This window comes from Protopterus annectens, chromosome 2.part1, assembly GCF_019279795.1.
Source record: "Protopterus annectens isolate FY-2018-M chromosome 2.part1, PAN1.0, whole genome shotgun sequence".
NCBI classification, from domain to species: Eukaryota; Metazoa; Chordata; order Ceratodontiformes; family Protopteridae; genus Protopterus; species Protopterus annectens.
In genome coordinates this window covers 1,249,399,862-1,249,412,235 of record NC_056729.1, presented here as the reverse complement: position 1 = coordinate 1,249,412,235, position 12,374 = coordinate 1,249,399,862, and the positions used below count along the sequence as shown (strand labels likewise).

The window sequence follows — 12,374 nt, the reverse complement described above, 5'->3', positions numbered from 1 at the left end:
TGCAACAGTTTCAATGAATGGGAGTTTCTAGGGCAGAGAAGCTTTCCGTGTTCTTTTTAAGTCTGTTTTCATTGCAAGACTGTACTGTTTTGTTTAGCAAATGGGTATTGGTGTTTGTGTTGTAAAATATGAAATAAAAGCTTTAAATTCAAATAAAAATATCTGTAATCATTGTAGATGTAAAGAATAAAATAGTAAGCACACCAATCAATGGGTTTGAACGTGTTTATGGTAACTAGGGAGAAATAACCAAGTAATGGGACAGTGGAATGTGTGTGTGTGTGTATGTGTGTGTGTGTGTGTGTGTGTGTATGTGTGTGGTGGGGGTTCATTTCCCTACCCGGTACCCCATTTTACCATGATCCGAGTCTGTTAGGGGCTAAAGTGCTGTGAGGCCTGCAGTTTTATTGACATTAATGCATTTTTAAATGGGTGCCATGCTACATTTCTTGCAAGAATAATTATTTATAAAGTAAAAATAGTTGCCAGATGTGTTTTATTTAAAAGGAAACAAACTGTCCACTAATGGCATGAATGTGCCATTTCTAATGCATGCTGTTAATGTCTTTTTAAAAGCAGCAGAAAGGTGCTGTATTTATTGCTTATTACATGCCGTAGTAGTTGTCTCTGTAAACCTAGTATGGAGCATGTACTAACCTTAATATACATGTGGTTAAGCAGCAGTAAAATCAAGGTTGTAAAATTGTGTCTGTCTGAATGCTCTGGATATATCCTGAGGGATCTGAATTAGTTGCTGAATGCACTTTGCATCGAACACAGAAGTGAATAAATGAAAAACCTCAAAATAACAGGGTTTCAGCAAATTCACTGAAACCATTGCAGCACTTGCACTCTTGTATCCCCTCCCCACTACTTAAATGTACCAACTCCAAGACTGAAAAAACAGTGAGGTGAAAGGACTGACTGTTGATCTCAGTAAAAACTCACACCACACACAAATGGTCAGTGTAAGTGCACAGAACACATACATTCACTTCCACTGATAAAATACATCAACATACATTTACTCAAACATTTTGCCAAAATACTTTTCAGTTTAATGCTGCAAAGTTGATTTTCACTAAAGCAGGGTTGGTGTAACTTGTTGAACCTATCCTGAGGACTAACTTATCAACATTTGGAATGTTGGAAAATATCTGCATATTGCTTTGATTTACAGTTTCAACCAGCCATTAGACAAAATAGTGTAAAGCCTGTATTTCGCAAATAATCCAGTCATCATCAAAGTTTTTTCAAATTTGCTAGATACTGTAGAAAGGAATCAAAAGTCTAGTTAAAATGAAATAATTGATTCCTTCTATTTTTTGGACACCACCTGGATAATTTCTCTCCAGAAACACTAAATGATTTTCAGTACAAACTCCTCAGACAGTCTTGTAGCTAGTACTTCCCTATGTCTGCCCCTTTCAGGGGCAAAACATGTTACCCTTTTTTCTTGTTTTTGCCAATGGGTAACTGTTATGCTTTTTTGTTAAAAGTATGTATTTATATTCCTCATGCCATCTGATAGTAATGCTCTCATTTCGGAGAGACTTCTTATATTATGTTTTATTCTATGAGATACTTGCAGTATTGTATACCATTTCACCATCTTTTTTTTTAAAAAATATACATTTATACAAATATGTATAACAGTCACCTTAAAAGTAGGTCCATTGATTCATAGTCATCTTCATAATGTAAAGGTCAGGGGACCAATTGAATCATTCTAGATTTTTTTTAAATAAAGCATCTGTTGAATTTTCCTATCTGTCCCTTGAAAGTTCTGACATCCTTACCACTTAACCTCTGTATAAACTTGCTTTGCCGTGTGCAAAAGTTCATCCAGAACATTCAGATTTCTACATTATGCTTCCTTCCAATTGTCTCTTCCCAAAGTTAAATAGCTTTGTTCTGTAGCATATATCTTTAATATGCAATTTAAAATGTTGCACATATTATTAAAATTCTTACACTAGTACCCTATAATGAGATATGTAATTTAACAAACACATGTTACTGTGGACACATTTACTTCCTTTGCTGTTTCACTTCTTCTCGCTTTGATTTCTGTTTGAAAATTAGGCACTTGGCATCCTTCAGCTAGTCATAATGTTGCATCTTCAGAAATTAATTTATACACTTGTTTACATTGTACATTGCCATACGCATGCTACACCCCTGATCCTCTGCACATCCTTTTTGTTTGCCATGACTTCCAGTACTGAATAGAATACCTCAAACAGGGTACCAACACTCATTATTATAGAACCATTTTCTTTCTTCTGCTAGTAGTAGCCATTCATATGTGTCCTAGCATTGTATGCCTTTTACTGCTTTATCACAGTGTACTTTCCCTTTGTTGCTGTTTGTCATCCAGTCATGGCTAATTACATACTGGGCTACCAGCAGTATTTCTCAGATATTTTGTACTTTGTTACAATGCAGTGCTTAAACATGTTGACAGTGGCCACACCATTGAATTTGTGGGAATTAAAAATCCCAGTATTGACCTTAAAATGTGATAGCAGTGTGTGTTTAAAATCTTGGAACCTGTATGCATTGACAAGCCTGAGGAGTGGAGGCCAAATGACTGAAACTCTGAGCTTCTACTAATTCTAAGACTGCCATTTCTTGTATTCTCTTTGGTATATATAAATTCAGGTGATGGGGGAGGGGCAAACAGTGCAATGAGAACTGTTTCCCTGCACAAATACCTCAGTGAGCTGCCTGAAACTGAATACAATGCTGCATTTTGTAGCTTTCAAACTAGCCTCTCTAAATAACTTGAAGAAATACAGTGATTTCTGACTAGGAAAAAGTCATACAGTCGAAAGGACTTTGTGAACTGTGATTAATGACTGACTCTGAGACTGCTTTCCAATCTATCTGCAAATATACAGAGATGAGTTTTTTTTTGGTTTTAGAGTTTGTACTGTTAGTTGTAGCTTAGATCTCTGTTGAAACTGCCCCCAACCCTCATTTTCTGCCGTGTCTTCAGTTGGTATAACTGTTTTTTACAGCTTGTGTGTTATCTAATTCAAGTTCACTTGCATAAAATTAGACCTGTTAAGCCTGCATTGAATTGCTGGAACCTCTGTTCTGAGAAACTGCTTTCCAATCTATCTACAAATATACAGAGATGAGTATATTTTCTTTGGTTTTAGAGTTTAATTGTTGCTTAGATCTCTGTTGAAACTGTTTACTTTTGCAGTTGCCCGCCCCACTGTAGATTTGATCTGGGACACTTCTCCAGTCCCATCTCTACCACATTCTACCTAATAAACTCTTTGTGCACTTGCTTTTAGTCATTTTTAATTTAATTGCATTTTTAAACCGTGTTTGGTCTAATATTGCTACATTTATTTATTTATTTTATTTATTTATTTAACATTTGTTGACCGGGAAAGTCTGACTAGGTTCCACAGATCCTTTTTTCAGCGGAGGCCCGGGGAGAAATGCTCCAGTATACTTAAGTATACTAGCTTGCACTGCATGTGAATTGTTTTTACTACTGTTTTTGCTACTTTTCTGTAAAAAAACTGTAAGCCTGTTTCCTACCTTTCCCGTAACTAGTGTTCCAGATACAGATTTGCTGTATCCAGGACTGTATGTAAGCCTCTGAGCCCCCCAAGCCTTTCTGTGTTGGAGGGAAGCCTTCTAGCTTATCAGTGGGAGTGGTAAGCACTAGGTAACCTGTCTACCACATAAAGAGTGGTTTTGGCCCAGAAATTGTAGTTATTGGCCATTAGGGTTGCCAGCTTTCTTTGTGGCTAAAACCGGACTAAGGTCATCCCCTTGCATCACCCATAACCCTACCCATTTCCACTCCCTCTCCCATCAATGCTCCACCCATTTTTGACATCATCATGACATCAGCTGATGGGAATGCCCTCTTTTTCTGTTCCGGATGCCTGCTTTCAGCCAATTTCTCCCCAGTTGCCATAAACACTGTTCAAAACTCTCACTGTGCATACTGTCTTCTGCTTTACTTCTACAGTGATTACAGATATTTGGATTTAATTTAAAACATTTATTTAAGATTTTATAGCACAAACCACTGATACACATTTGCTAAACAAAGCAATACAGTCTCACAATGAAAACAGACTTAGCATTAAAATTACTCTGCCTTTAAATCTCTCATTCACTGAAACAGCATTGCACATTGTTTTCCCAAGTTTAGGATGATAACATTTTAAAAGTTCTAAGAAATGACAGTGTTAACAATCATATCTTACATCAATAACACAGACCTGAAAATGTATAGCATGGTCTAAAAATACATGTTTAGTATAAAACAATACATAATGACACAATTGGTCTTGCAGCTTTTGAAAAATGAACCTATGCCTTTTATAGACTGCTACAGAGCATATGCTTAATGGGGACAACTAGTGGATGGTCAGAAAACTAGCAGGGTCATCAGTTTACACAACTTTGCTATAATCTGTTGACCAGAAGTTCCCACCTTGGATGGGTTGAATTGAGTTCTCTGCTCCCACCAGAGTGCAAAAGAACTATTCCAATGCAAGACAAACTGGCTTTGAGCTCAAGTGCAGCAACGGATGCTTTACAACAGAAGTCAAAATTCCTGAAATATTAGTAATCCTTTCCCCAATTAATTTACTTGGCTTGTTCAATGGAGGTATTTGGAGATTTTTGTGCAGCTGATTTTTTATCATTGATTTGGATATGTGAGCATATCCTCTGGGGGGAAAAAAACAGCAGAAGTCCAAGTTTTTAAAGAAAGTGATCGAGTGTAATGAAAGTTTCATGATAGTTCTAGCAAAAGCATTGTTTTTGTATGTCACAAATGGGGACATTCATTAAGTGGATACTTCAGCAAGCAGATGAGGGAATCAGTTTAACATGGTAAAAAGTTTGGGATTTTATTTTTTGGAATATATGCTGTTGGAAATCAAAGTTCAGCAATAAGCATCCTAACTGTATGCTTAAGGAGTCCATTTTTAGTCTAAGAGGAAACAGCAAAAAAAAAAAAAAAAAGTGAAGGGTGAGTCCCTGGAAAGCCAGATATAAATGAAATGTGTATGTAATCAACTAGATATGTGGTACACAGCATTGCTGCAGAGGTAGTACAGTACTTGAGTGCCAGTTGTACTCCCAAAGGTTTTAAATGGATAGACACAAGCTGACCGATTCTTAAGAATCGGTGCCCTAAGGCCATCTACCTGAGGAATGATTATGATAAGACATCTGATTTTAATGTTGCCTATTAAGATTATGGTTTTATAATTTTGATAGCTATGTTTCATGGCAGCAGAACTACGTTAGTTGACTTGCAGTACTGTGAAGTTAAATAATGTTGAAATAAGAAAGTCCACAATACTTGTGTATAAATAGCTGATTTATCATGAAGTCATGTACCCCACACACACACACACACACACACACACACACACACACACACACACCCTACCATCATTGTTAATATTGCTTTCCCGATGCTGGCTTCTGCTATGCCTTCCCCGTTTGACGAAGTTAAATAATATCCAAATTCGAACTGCTGATGCTCGCTTGCATTCAGAAAATGCTGCATTCCCCTTCCCTGTTTGAAAAGTTAAATGCTGGCTTCTGCTTCCCGCTCGCACTACCGGAAGTGAGCTCCTTGAGCTCAATTCTGACAGGCTGGTAGCCCAGAGGGACCTGATGTCATTGTGCACGTGATGACATCAGCGTGGCAAAATTTAAAAACAAAACCAAAAACCTGGAATTCACATGTCGGGTTTTGAATGGAATTTGTAACCGGAAAATTTGTCAGAAAACTGGACAGTCTGGTCAAAAAACTGACAGCTGGCAACCCTATTAGCCATTTGGGCAATCTCTTTCATCTCTCTCAACTTTCTGATTTCAAAGCCTGCATTTGCACTTATTTCTGTCCTGTAACTCATCTAGTGCAGATACAGATTCTTAGTTTTAGCACTTAATTTTGCTTATTCATGCTCAGCACTTGTTCAGAACTTCTAAGCACTAAACAAGCTACTAATTACTGTAGCACGCAACCTTCCTCATTACCTAGAGGAAAACAGTTTTTGTACTTTTCTCACTTGCTTAGAGAAAAACAGCTCTTCTACTCCCTTTCCTCAATTATCTAGAGGAAAATATTTTTTTTTTCAGGCATGTCCAGGTATCAGCTCCCAGTGTTCTCTCTGTCTATCTGATGAATCTGGGCATCTTGAGGCAATGTAGAAATTGCATCATGTACACAGACAACCCTCTCCTCTTACCACCCAACACTACAACCTGTGAGAGATGCACTTATCTAGCCAAACTGGAGGTAAAGCTCTCTCCAACCAAGACTGAACTTGACAGTCATGAGGAGAAGGTAAACATTTGCACCACACCACACTCATCACATAGTCTCACTAAATCTACACCACCAAAATCCACACACAGTAACACAAAAACATTTGCGGATGCTCTCAATAATAATCTGTCTAAGCAACAGAAACATCCAAAGCAGAAACCCAAGCAACCTCCATACCCCAACACAACCCAAATGACACATAGCCCACAGACTCAGTGTGCCACTCAACCACAGCCAATAAGGCAAAACAATGTACCCAACACACTAGTCATAGGTGACTTTATAGTCAGGCACACTAATGGACCACTCACCAGGCTAAACAAGGAGAAAGGTTACTGTTAGCTGCCTGTCTGGTGCCAGGATCAGCCACATAACCCACACACTCAGGTCACTCCATAACAAGTACAAATATGACTCTCTCATTGTCCATGTTGGTGTGAATGACCTAAGATGTACCTCCCTGGACTACATGAAAAGAGACATGGAAGAGCTCTCCGATCTTGTAGCCCAGGCAGGTATGACCCTAGCCCCGGGTAGCATTCTGCCATCACCCAGAATATCGCAGTACAAGGACAAAATGATTGACTTCAACAATTGGCTAAGCTTCTGATGCCATTCTAAGGTGATCCAGTATCTGTCTGCTTGGGTTGACATGGTCGACAGACCACGATGCTTTGCCACAGATGGCCTGCACCTGTCACCCCTGGGATTCCGGATACTGGCTAAGGCTCTTGCTGCCCCTATAGTGCCTTTTTTAGGCAAGGTTCAAATAACAAATTCACCACCATAACAGGAACAGGCAAGCAAAAACTAAGGGTAATGCTACTCAATGCTAGAAGTCTAAATCTCACAATGCACTCACTTGAGGCACTCCTTAAAATGGAGAACATCGATATCTGTGCAGTGACTGAGACCTGGTTCAAGGCTACAGAGAGCACCTCTGCACTACCAGGCTATAACTCATACCACACTTTTCGATCATGTAACCTGGACCGGAACACCAAAGGCGGAGGTGTGTCCATATTCATTAAGGATATCCACACCTCCAGGCTAGTTGCTCAGCATAATGCATCCAAGGTTATCCAAGTGCAACTAAATCTGGGCAAAACTACAATCCAAATTGTAGCTTGCTACAGATTCCCCACCATGCCCCAGGATTCCCACTCCTCTTTTCTTGATGTACTGGAAAATATTAGGGTTCAACCAAACACCCAAATAATGGGTGACTTCAACTACCCCACCATTAACTGGGAAAACTACTCGTGTACCAACTCCTTAGCTCAACGCTTTCTGGAATTCATAAACCCCAATGCCCTGGATCAACTTATCCACACCCTCACAAGGGGCAATAATATCCTAGACCTAGTCATTACCAACATGAGTGACCGGTGTTCCACACCTGAAGTCAACTCCTCGTTGGTCCGATCCGACCATAAGCTAATCACCCTTGATATCCACATCCTGCCCCCACCCCCCATTAAGGAAACCATGGTAAAAAATTTCTCCAAAGCCAACTTCATGCTTCTTATGACAGAAGTGGTGAACTTCATGACACCCATGCAGATGGACAATACAGTTACAACTGCTGAATCCTACACAAATGCACTCTATAAGCACTTTCACGACTGCATGGATCATGCTATCCCAAACAGAACCAAGACGCTATCCTCCAAAAAAAAGAAGCCAATCTGGTGGTCCTCTGCCATAAACAAACTGTACAACAGAAGGAAGAAACTGTTGCAAAAGAGTAAAATCCCATGAGTGGAGGAGCTCCCTGGTCAGCCTCAGTAAGAAGCTGAGATCTGTTATAAGATCCTCCAGAGCTAGCTACGAAAACAAAATTGCCACTAATTCGAAGGACAACCACAAAGCATTCTATAGCTATGTCAAGAATCTCGATGGCAACACCCAGGTCTGCTCTGAGTTACAGCACAATGACATGAAAATTACAGAACCAAATGATATTGCCAACATCCTGGCAGATGGGTTCAGTGCTAACTTTGCCCCCCTTCTCACCCTCTAAAGGGCCCATATCTATACAGGAAGAATGCAGAGTCCCTGTAATCACAACTATGCAGGTAAAAGCTGCACTAAAGCCAAAAACACAGCATCCATGGGACCAGACAACATCCCAGGCTGCGTTTTACATGAACTTCAGAACAAACTGGCTCCCCACTTAAGCACCATGTTCAATAATAGCCTCACATCAGGCTTTGTGCCCACTGAATGGTGCACAGCAACAGTTATCCCACTCCACAAAGGATGAGCCACCACTGATCCCAGGAACTATTGACCTATTAGCCTGATGAGCCTGGTCTGCAAGGCCATGGAATGTATCATCATGGAACCCCTAAACAAAGACATTGGTAACCTCCAAACTCTAGATCCCACCCAGTTTGGGTTTGTGAAAGGCAGATCATGCCTCCTGAACCTGATCGACTTCTTTGAGGCAGTCACCAAAGCCGTAGATGAGGGTAAGGTGGTTCACACAGCCTATCTTGACCTCACCAAGGCTTTTGACACCATCCCCCATTCTGGAATTACAGTTAAACTCACTAAACTAGGTATAAATCCCTACGTCACAAGATGGGTTGCCAACTGTCTCACTGACAGAACCCACACTGTAAAGGTTGCAGACTCCAAATCTGACCTCAAAGCAGTGACAAGTGGAGTACCACAGGGTTCCATCCTGGGACCTCTCCTGTTTGGTATCTACTTCTCTGAAGTACAGGCTAACAAAGAAGGCCTCTAGTTAATGAAGTTTGCAGATGACTGCAAACTAGGAGCCATAGTCAAGTCCCCAAATAATGTGGACATCCTACAGAAGGGCCTCACTGAGACAGATGCCTGGTGTCAGAGCCATGGCCTCAAGCTCACTGCCAAAAAGTGCAGTGTCACCCCCTTTGGTAAAAACTCTGTACCCATGAATTACCACATAGGCAGCAATCTACTTAACACCGAATGTGTGATGAGACCTTGGGAGCCAGGTGGACAGTAGTCTCTCCTTTGATAGTCACATCTCCACAGTAGTCAGGAAGTCCTATGTGGTACACCTCATCATAAAAGGGCTCTCATCCAGGAAAAAAGAGGTCATTGTTCCCCTCTACTCTGCACTCATTAGACCCATTATAGAGTACAACGCCTCTTTTGGAATGTACCTCACAAGACATCTGCAGCAGCTGGAAAGGCCGCAGAAGTACCTCACAGAGGATTACTGGCCTCAAGCAAATGCCCTACACTGACTGCCTCAAAAAACTCCAGTTTTTCTCCATAGCATATCGCCTACTCCGAGGTGATCTCTGCCTAACATATAAAGCTATGTCAAATCCAGAGATGTTGGACATGATACACCTAAAAAAATCCCAATCCCTCCGAGCTACATGCTCTAGGGACCTAAACCTTGTCACCACAATAAACTGGACATGCTGGAGGGATAGATTCCTGTCCCAGAGACTTCCCATACTCTGGAACAGGCTACCCATCTATGTCAAACAAAGTTCTTCATTAGCACTCTTCAAGAAAAATCTTGATGAGTGGATGGGAAATAGGAAATACACCCCGGGGATCACTTCTGTGTCTCTGCTCGACAGTGGCACAGGAAAATAACTTTTTTGGGTGGCGTAAGCCAGGGAACCTTGTTGACTAGGCTTACATAGGCCCTTGGGCCAATAGCCTAGTACCAACCTATGAAGATCTCTTTTGTGCAATATTTGCCTTTCTCTTGTGTGTTAATTTTTTTTTCAGTGTCTCTAGATTAAACAGTGCTAGTTTCAAGATTTCAGTAGGGAGGTATAACTGCAGAGTGCTAAAAAGAGTTTTTTTTGTTTGTTTTTTGTTTTTATTTATTTATTTATTTTTTTACAGAAATAGTAGCTCTACAGGTAGTGGGCCTCCTGTCACAAAGGGTAAACAAATTTGTGCAGACAATTAACTGTTTTACATACTTACATTTTATATAATATATATATATATATATATATACACACACACACACACACACACACACACACACACACACACACACACACACACACATCGAATATCACAGATCGAATGGCCACTATGCTGACATCTGTTTGGTCATCATTTCCTCGGCGCAGACAGTTGCTTGACAGGTGTGCGAAATCGACAGTCACTGGGTAGAGGAATATGCTCTTTCCTTGTGGATTGTGTGATCTCTGAGTCAGTGTATATATAATTAGTAGGGGCTGGAGCGGCACAGGTCGCCTTGCCCCTCTGCAATAACAGTTTGTGTTAGTTTAGTCCATTCTAGGGTAATCCCTAGAGCATGCGCACAATGTGTTGATATTTGATAATTCACTGTTTAGTTGGCAATCGTGTCGACATTGTGGCTGTTTGATTGAATGTCCGACACCTATATAGTTTTAATTTTGTTGATCATGATGGTCCAAGTGAGCATAATTGCTTTATCTCAGTGGAGTTCTGGGGAGAAAAACTTAATAAAGAATTATGCAATAAGAGAATAGTAGTAAGCATAGATTTGTGTACAGCATTGAACATAGCATGCTAAGCTACTCTATACATGGATTCAGCCTAAGGAATTGAAATTCAAAATGTAAGTAATTAGGAGAATACAGTAATGGAACTGCATCATTCTGTGTTATTCCTGTTTATACAGTATTCTAATTTTAGCCTAAATAAGACAAAAGCAATTTTCAGTATTGTAATGGTACATTCAGATTAGTTCTCGTGTGTATGTATCGGATATATCAGAACATTAATTAGTGTGCATAGTGAATTTTAGTGAAACTAGCTAGTTAGACCTGGTAAAGTTACTTTAGGTAAAATGTAATGACAGGAACATGTCTATTAGGTTCTTTTTTGTTAAGAGATTTGTGTTGCTTTCAGTTCTATAGTTTTGATGTATATATTGCATATACAGACTCAACAAAAATGATTGTTTAACAAATAGCTAGAAAGAATAGAGTCTGATCATGTGATCTAAGATGGCTTTTGGAGGTGTATGTGGTAAGAATAGAGCTTGTAACAGGACAGTTACGAGGGTAGTATAGGGTATTGTGGACACCTTTCCAGTTATACTTAGAGCATTGGTGAGTTGAAGCCATTGTAGTGACTTTGGGGGTGTACAGTGACGGATTTTGTGTGGTAGATCAGTGATGAATGTCGCTGTTTTGTTGGAGCATATTGCAAGTGTGTGCATATCCTATGCAGAGTAATATGAGTAGTAGATATGTTTGAGCTGTCATTGTCTGGGCTAAATTATTTTATCCTACTTAACATTCCAAGTTTTTGGTTGGTTTTAGTTACAGCAGAGGCATCAGGTTACTGAATTTTAAGATGAAGCTCTATGATTGCACCGAGCACTTTTGTTTGGGTAACGTGTTCAGTAGTTGTTTGGTAGGTTGTTATTATGGGATTGCCTTTGTGAGACAAGCTAGTGCTTAAGATCATGATTTTGTTTTTCTTTGGTGGTGGCAAATGTAAATTATGAGTCAGTGAGCAAAGTTTTGGGATTAGTGAAAGGGGCTTGTGTATGTCGTTATAACTGTGCAAGGGTGCAGGCGACACAAGGGTTGCACGGTATGCATATTTGATAGTCCTTCCTTTTGTGATGGATTGTATGCATGTTGTTAGTGGAGAAGCTAAGTAGTATAAGACATAGGATGGAATCCTGTGGGACTCCTTTTGTGGTTGTGTTGAAGGTTGAAAAACAATAGTTTGTTGATGCATTTTTCAGGTATTTTAATTGCTAGGGGAGAGAGGATTGAAATAGGTCCGAAACTGAAGATGCTATAATCTAGTCCTCCTGTGTGGATTGGATGGTGCAAGATTGTTTCCATGTTAGAGGCATATGCATTTCTTCAATCTATTAATAAGAATACTCACAGGCAGGCTGGTGAGTTTGTAGCAGCCTTGATAAATTCATGGGCTAATAAGTCAGGTGCTGGAATGGTACGTGTCTGTGTTGTATAATTACAAGTTCAATGTCAAGCTGACCTTGTTCTGTTTTGCTCTAGGGTTATAGGCAAGTCTTGTTGTTTTGTGAGAGGGGTAATTGTGTGTA

At 39.9% G+C, this 12,374-nt stretch overlaps 1 protein-coding gene across 3 annotated transcripts in view; it reads left to right on the top strand.

Moving 5' to 3' along the window:
* The window catches only part of SEMA5B (semaphorin 5B), a 3,270,261-nt gene that overhangs the window by 178,709 nt on the left and 3,079,178 nt on the right, over positions 1 to 12,374 (top strand). The window lies entirely within an intron of this gene.